The 6,669-nt window shown below is 38.6% G+C and overlaps 1 pseudogene; it reads right to left on the minus strand.

Annotated features, from left to right (window-relative positions):
- Window positions 1-4,275: 4,275 nt before the first annotated feature.
- On the minus strand, window positions 4,276-5,259 carry LOC123450303 (annotated as a pseudogene).
- Between the last annotated feature and the right edge of the window lie 1,410 nt (window positions 5,260-6,669).

Genomic DNA, 6,669 nt, shown 5'->3' on the forward strand with positions numbered 1-6,669 from the left:
TCACTAACACTGGAGGAATACTTTGTGTGTATCAAACGTCGCAACGGAACTGGGTGACTATAAAGATGCTCTACAGGTATCTCCGAAGGTGTTCGTTGAGTTAGTATGGATCAAGACTGGGATTTGTCACTCCGTGTGACGGAGAGGTATCTCGGGGCCCACTCGGTAATACAACATCACACACAAGCCTTGCAAGCAATATAACTTAGTGTAAGTTGCGGGATCTTGTATTACGGAACGAGTAAAGAGACTTGCCGGTAAACGAGATTGAAATAGGTATGCGGATACTGACGATCGAATCTCGGGCAAGTAACATACCGAAGGACAAAGGGAATGACATACGGGATTATATGAATCCTTGGCACTGAGGTTCAAACGATAAGATCTTCGTAGAATATGTAGGATCCAATATGGGCATCCAGGTCCCGCTATTGGATATTGACCGAGGAGTCTCTCGGGTCATGTCTACATAGTTCTCGAACCCGCAGGGTCTGTACACTTAAGGTTTGACGTTGTTTTATGCGTATTTGAGTGATATGGTTGGTTACCGAATGTTGTTCGGAGTCCCGGATGAGATCACGGACGTCACGAGGGTTTCCGGAATGGTCCGGAAACGAAGATTTATATATAGGATGACCTCATTTGATTACCGGAAGGTTTTCGGAGTTACCGGGAATCACTACAAGAAATTAGTTCATTAATGACCCATCATTTTGGTCAAAGAATTGTCATTATTTTCAATTTATGACCTTCTTATGACCAAATTTCGAAGGTCAACAGTTGGCCGTCAAGAATGAACAAACTTGACCTTCCTAAATTTTTGGTCATAGAACCAATGACCAAAACTTTGGTCGTTACTCCTACGTCTCAACCACATGGGATCTAATGTGGCATAATCCACATGGCATCAAGGTTGACGTGGCACTATTGATGACATGGACAACACAAAGGTTACTCCTACGTCTCAACCACGTGGGATCTGATGTGGCATAATCCACATGGCATCAAGGTTGACGTGGCACTATTGATGACATGGACAACACAAAGGATCTGACATGGCTGAGTCCCCATAGTCGTTTGAATGGGCCAAGCCCAATAAGTTTGGCCATATTTTTAACCTAAAAATATTTCGGCCCAATTATTTAATCAAACATAATTGTTACCAGGCCATAATTCAAAATTAAGATTTTTTTTATTCTATTCACATTCTGGCCAGGCCAAAATTCTCATGGCAAGTAAGCACAACCCACAAGTTCCATTTGCCATGTAAAATTTAACAAGTCTGCTCATTTCCAAGAAAAGAGCAAATAACATTGCCGCCAATCAGCCTCATGTTACAATGATTTTACAAACCAAAACACAACATTTGACAAAATAAAACTAACAATCATACAAACTAACTAATAGCAATTTCCCATGCCACCAAATATGTCATCAGTTTAAGCAGTTTCTTCCTCAAATATTCTGCTTCTTGGCAAATAGTAACTCGTGCAAAATATCTGCAAATTTAAAGAATAAATTAGGCCATTGAGCATGAAGTCAAAACATAAGAAAGAAAATCTGTTTTGTTCATTTGTAGTGAGCTTCAAAGATCCACTAAAACTATGACATACATCAGATTCATGATTCTTAAGAAAAGACCAACTCGAATAGCAGCAAGCACTTAGTTAAAAATTTGTACTTTGATGATCACTTGATCTTATTTAAACAATAAAAGTAAAACACACAATATCAAACAAAAAAATATTTCGACAGTGCCTCCTATCAAGATATGTCAACAATAAAGCATTTAGCACTTCACCACCGTTAGTTAAAGACAAGTTGCCCCCATTATATACTAGTAAAAGGCATGTGTCATTTACGAAACATTTAAATTTGTACAGAAAATGATGATGCGAAAACTAGGGATGCATCCAACTTTTCACACATATCAAGAACACATATTTTCCAAGTAGTAAATCGTCAACCTAGCAACACTATTTCACTACTTTTCTCAGAGTAGGTTACATGTTTCTTTCGAGCAATGGTATGTAATGGGAGGGGAAAACTAACATCTCTGAACCAGGTAGTACACCAATAGCAACACTATTACTTATGTTCAGTTTATAGCTCATCAATTTTTTCAGTATTCATTAAAATAAATTGAGCAACTATATGTACCCTGAAGTCTGAAAATATAATATTTTCTTGTAACCAAGTAGTTGATTCAGAGATTAAATCCCACTGCATTTTTTTTCTTGGCATACATGATCATATTACTACTACCATCATGGCACATCATTGATACCTTTTGCCGTTGTAGACTATAGAGCTAGTGGTAAATCCCAAGTTCAAAAATTGGTTACTGTAGTAGTAGAGATAACAGTATTTACATCAAGCATTTGCCTCAAAAGTCAGAAATGTGCGTCTAAACAAGATATGGTGTGAGGAGTAATGCAAAGGAAGTAATGTGTGATCATACATGTTCACCCTTTCTCATACTTGTCCCTCATCGCCAAAAACTTGAACTGGAAGTTGTACTCCTCGCTGCCATACCATTCGCTTGATCACAATTAATCCTTTCATCCATGTGTCTAGAAAAGTTAAAAACAACAACCAAAAAAGGATAAGCACTTGATATTATTGTATCATTAATTGAATGTTATTGCAATTACTAGCACTTACATAGAATTTAATTCATAGAGATATATAAAAACCAGATAGGTGTCAATACTAGAACTAGATACACTAATCGCCAAGCCATGTTTAAAAGTGAATGTTTATAAGCAACATATATAGAAAACAGAAGGATACACTGTATCACATGAAGAATTTGACATGCAAAACCACAACTCAGCCATGATATAAGGTGAATACACAGGACTCCTACAGTGTGTGCATAGCAACATATATAGGTAATAGAACATACTATGGGCGACAAGCACTCCAAAACAGTATGGAGCAGTGGCAAGATATGGTGTATAGAACTGTATAGAATGCATGGTGTGCATGATAGAATCAATATATACTTTCACAAATATATTCACAAAATTCTTACAAAGCATGGATCAACTCAGATAGCTCAAGATTTATTCAAAAGTTGTCTGGGTTGAGCTAAATGACATGCTACCATGAACAAGATCTTCCACATCTCACCGTAGTTGCTATCCTCAGGGTACTTGCTCCAGTCCAGCATCTGAAGCTACAATAGCATCTCAAGGTACAGCGGCTACGCCAGTTTCTGCAAGACCAAAGAAAATTACGGATAGAACTCCCAAGCAGCCAGGAAAAAACTTAACGTGTTGGTGCAGGTACCGCGTACACATCATCGGTCCTTGCCTATTGACACGGAGCAGCGCGGCGAGCTCGGCCTCTTAGGGCATGACCCGCTCCGGCGTCGATGTGATTTCCAAATTAAGCTAACATAAAAATGGCATGATGTCGTACGTTCAAATAGTACAATATATTAATAACATGAGTATAGTGTAGCCAGGTATGTTGCATAGGATAACATATTAAGCGTGTATGCATGGTGGCAATTTGCACGTGTATAATTAGGCCATATGTAATTAATAATGTTTATAGATAATAGGCAAAGCTTTTCTGGCCTTTTTATGTCCGCATGTATCCATTTTGTTCTAAATAAACATGTTTCCATCTATATCTAAAGTGATTGAGATTATTCTGTTGTCTAGGAAAAATTAAGTTTTTCAGTTTGCTTTTCACCAAACTGAAATGACATCTATTTAGAAGTCAAGACTTACTAATAAGTATATAAAAAATAAATTGTGGACTCAGCATCAAAATATGTACCATTTTGTTCTTCAAAAGAAGAAAAGGAACTGCATGCATACTTTGCTAAAAAGCATGCGTAATTTGCTAAAAAATGTATGCATGACTGTATTAATTCCTGTTCAAGCCTTTGCTGAAAATGAAATGAGTTTTTTTCCAAAGTGATGTTACTGCAAAGCATAAATTTTTGGATGCATTGAGGATGAAAAAAAACTGACAAAAGATCAGGAGTTATGCCCAGAATTCAGATGGAGAATTGGAACCCGCATTACAAAAGCCTAGTTTCCGACCACCATCAAAAAATTACACATGCTCGCTAGAAGTGTTCCGACCTTGTATAAAGCAGGGTAAAAGTCTAGAAGCAGGGTACTTATAATTTATAGGTTCTGACAGGGCAAAAATCTCTCAGACCAATTCACAAATTCAGAGAATTACATCTGGATTTTAACCCCAGGAATCACTCAATGTGTATTAAGCCAGCTGATTCTTCAACATAACCAAGAATTAAAGAAATAGTCTGATGTTACTAGGCATATATGTCGGCTTATGTACTCTAATCCCTACCAGGCCAACACGTAACCAACATGTATCAATTGTTTTCCCAGATGCTTTGGTAAATTGACACGGGCATGTTGTGCTGGAAGCTACTAGTATCATGACCCTCCAAGAGAAAGAAAGAAAAACTAAATCCTGGCATGACAATAATGCAAGAAAACAATCAGGAAGAAGAAAAACTGAATCTTGGCATTACAATAATGCAAGAAAACAATCAGGAGGGGCAGCAGGGACAAGATGTGCAGATATACCCTGCCAACGATGATGAGCCAACAGCCATCCTTGGTGTTGTGCTTGGACACCTCCTCCAGGGTCAGGGCCTCATCTCTCTCCCTCCCTAAAAACGTAAACCCTTTGAGCTATCAGCACCTCGTACATGCAAGGAGGCAACGCAACTCCCAATTACGGACAAGCAGCACTTGTACAATTTTATTGGCATTCATTATTCATAGAGTATGATGCAACTTATTATGGACATTGTAAGAACCGAGCAGATCTATGCTAGCGACCTACAGATCCATTAATAAGTACGGGAGAACTCGAACTTTTGCAGAAACATGAAAGAAACCAACATCATATTTTAATGACTTCTAAGCGTCATTGAGGATCGGTGGTTACAGGTTACAGTTTGCTTACTTCTGAGATCCGAAATAGAACATCTAATTTCTGCAGCAAGGAATGTAGGGGGAACATAAAAACAAGTGATAATTGGATCTATCCAGCAGGCAAAAGTGGGAGGAGGGAAGGACAGCGGTACCTCGGTTCAGGAGGGGAGTAAAAGTAGGACGGCGGCGACGGTGGCGAAGATGTGCTCGGTGGAGGGAGAAGCAGCGGTTGGTCTTTCTTGACCATGCAGGTCCCGTGGCAGGAGGGCATGTAGTGCTTCCGTGGAGAAGTCGCGCCAAGATGCAGGTGAGGTAGCTCGGACGACATAAAGTTCCTGATGGGAGATGCAAATCGGTGGAAGATTTCCACACACTGGGAGGTAGGAGGGGGAGATCTGGACGGAGTGCTTCAGGGGCGAGGAAGATCTCAAGCCACCAGCCAGAGGAGAGGAGGGACTCCGGTGGCCAGAGGTGGCGGCGGCGGCAACATCAAAGGAGAAACCCTAGGAACTGGTGGCGAACGGGTGCTGGGCTCTCTGAGATCTGCGAGGCTTCCTTCGAAAGAGGGATGAGGGAATTGGACTTGTGGCGCAAAGTTTTGTTCGCGGGAGGAAATTTGGACGATTTTTTTCTCCAAATATTACACGCACTTTCATATCTCACTGATAAGTGGGCCAAACGTGCGCCGAGGTAAATAAACGGCGCGGGAAGCCAAAATATTTCGCGCTGTCGACGCAAAACACACAGGAGCTCATGCACGTGGTAATTGAGACGCCATTTGTTTTTATCAAGGCTCAGTGTGGCACTCACAGGGATTTATTATTTAAAATAAATTCCTAGGCTAATGAGCTCTAGGTAAATCATACTCCCTCCGTTCTAAAATTCTTGTCTTAGCTTTGTCTTGAAATGGATGTATCTAAATACTAAAACTTGACTAGATACGTTCATATCTAAATAAATCTAAGACAAGAATTTTGAAACGGAGGAAGTAGTTTATAGTAGTGACAAGAAGAGAGCATAGTCGTCAATAAATTAACGTTAGACGGAACATCATTGAGTGTGCCGAAAAAACACTCATGTAAAATGTATATATTTTTATTTAAAATAAGTTGGTTAGGTATTATAGGGATTTGTATCGATATGTTGGATATAATTCAAATTGAACAACTCTCATCTCAAGTATATATATATATAATGGACATGGAATAATATAGGTAATTCGCATAAAATTTACAAAAATTGTTAAAACAGATTTCAATCCTCAAACAATTGAAAGAAAATCACGTTACTTTACGAAATGTAGTGTGTTCAAATCCGAAAATGGTAAATGAAGGCCAAGCTCCATTAATCTCTTTATTTAAAAAAATCAAATACAAAAGTTTGAGAAGAAAAACTAAAAAAAATTCATACGTGTTCATACAGATGTGTAATACATGTGTGTACAATTTCAAAAAGATATACCATACGGTGAGAGATGCACAAGAAAGACAAAATCATGATTTTTAAATGACAAACAATACATGCACTCTTCACTATAAAAATGCATGAATTTGACTTTTTTATGCAGCCCATACTATAATGTATTTTATGGTGAGACTTTACACACATGTAAAACTCATCCATGTCAACATGTACTCCCTTCGTCTGTAATTACGTGTCATAGAAAGTAGATGTACCTAGACATATTTTAATTCTAAATACATTTATTTCTTTCCATTTTGGTGACAACTAATTCCAG

Source organism: Hordeum vulgare, chromosome 4H, assembly GCF_904849725.1.
Source record: "Hordeum vulgare subsp. vulgare chromosome 4H, MorexV3_pseudomolecules_assembly, whole genome shotgun sequence".
Classification (NCBI taxonomy): domain Eukaryota; kingdom Viridiplantae; phylum Streptophyta; class Magnoliopsida; order Poales; family Poaceae; genus Hordeum; species Hordeum vulgare.